General features: G+C 37.9%; 1 protein-coding gene across 1 annotated transcript in view; it reads right to left on the reverse strand.

Moving 5' to 3' along the window:
- LOC144956869 (uncharacterized) overlaps window positions 1-400 on the reverse strand; it is an 11,683-nt gene extending 11,283 nt beyond the window's left edge. Inside the window, exon 1 of the mRNA XM_078887652.1 lies at window positions 1-400. This exon is cut by the window's left edge and continues 66 nt beyond it. The gene's annotated coding sequence lies outside the window, so the exon portion shown is untranslated.
- Between the last annotated feature and the right edge of the window lie 1,357 nt (window positions 401-1,757).

Genomic DNA, 1,757 nt, shown 5'->3' on the forward strand with positions numbered 1-1,757 from the left:
TCTTTGCAGAGACCAAAAAACTATTTAATTATTGCTTTCTTTTTTTATCTCGGTTTCAATTCCTTATTTCTCTTTTTATTTAAAAAAAAAATAATTCTTTTTTTTTTATTCACACGCCTGTCAGTATAAGTTTTTGTGGGGTGTTTTGGGGGTTTTTTTCTCCAATACAAGACAGCTCTAAAAATGAACCTACTTTTATTTCCAAAATTATATATACAATTTCTGTTCGTTCAAGAATGTTACAAAAAATGCGCCTATCTTCAATCGTTACAAATGTAGGTATATAATAATAATAATAATAATAATAATAATAATAATATATTCATATATACAAGTGTATTTGTAAATGTATTGTGAAAAACGACAGATTTGTAGAGCGCTACAACAACAACAGACCCCCTCCGTCACCTTACGACTGACTGCCTGCTGTCTGCTGTGTGACAACGCGATAACTAAGTTTTGTCATGGACGCTGACAAGAGAGGAGGTACAAAACATGACACATGATGGTCGGCCGCATCTTTTCCTCATATTAATTTATTGTTTGGGGCTGTAGGAAGAATGATGACAACTCCCAACTAGCTAGATCTAGAGCCTTGTTAAGTTGTGCGGCTATGTGGTCTAGTGGTATGACACTCGCTTTCGGATCGGAAGGTCCTGGGTTCGAGCCTCGTGCTCGGCTCATAGTCCTTGGAAAAGGCTCTTTACTCACATTCTCTCACCGTACTCAGGTGTAAAATGAGTACCTGGCCGTTAACAGCGTTGTCTTTGTCCGAAAAATTGTAATATCGCCTAACAGGCGTCATGTCCCGTCCTACATGTTAAATGTTGCTGTTGATCAGGGACCCCTTGTAAAGCGCTTTGAGCACATTTAGTGGATATTGCGCTATATAAAAGAATCTCGTTTTTTTTTTTTTTGTAAAGCACTTCTGTGTTGCGTATGACTTTACTGTGGGACTTTTTTAAAAAAGAAGAAACTTTAGCTTTTATATAGCGCAATATCCACTAAACGTGCTCAAAGCGCTTTCCAATGGATTCCTGTCCAAAAGCAACACGTTACATGATGAATGAGGCATGACGCCTGTCAGGCGATATTGCAATTTCTTTCCGACACAGACAACGCTGTTAACGTCCATTAGTTCTCATTTTACACACCTGAGAACGGTGATAGAATGTGAGTAAAGAGCCTTTTCCAAGGACTCAACAACTATGCGCCGATTGAGGCTCGAACCCATGACCTTCCAATCCAAAAGCGAGTGTCGTACCAACTAGACCACATAGCCGCACTAAGGGTGCAATGATTGAGATGAACCCTCGTTATTAATTTTTAAAAGAAACAACAGAACGTACTACTATAGATAGTTCGAAGATGACGTCACTCATGTCTTTGTTATTGTTTTTTGCCATCCACGTTTATGAGTAATGCTCACTGAACTGTATTAACCTGACTATAAACGTTCGTGGATACACACAGTTTTGTGTGTTGGTCCGTTATACTTCCGGATGGCAATGTTATGAGCTTCTTAGCCAAGCGCATACTATCTATATGAAGTAGATATATATGTCAGTGTATGACATAATCAGGCGGAAGGTGAAAATTGTCGATTTGCAATTTTATGTATTTTCTGAAAGAATATGCTCCCCGGAGCATTTTAATCTTTATTTGAAGTAAATCGAGTGATTTTTCATGAATTTATGGTCAGATGTATGGGAAAGGTATCCAGCAACTTTTCTCAAATTTCATACCTTTTCAACTTG

The sequence above is a fragment of the Berghia stephanieae genome, chromosome 11, assembly GCF_034508935.2.
Source record: "Berghia stephanieae isolate SIO BIC M18660-M18661 chromosome 11, UCSD_Bste_1.3, whole genome shotgun sequence".
NCBI classification, from domain to species: domain Eukaryota; kingdom Metazoa; phylum Mollusca; class Gastropoda; order Nudibranchia; family Aeolidiidae; genus Berghia; species Berghia stephanieae.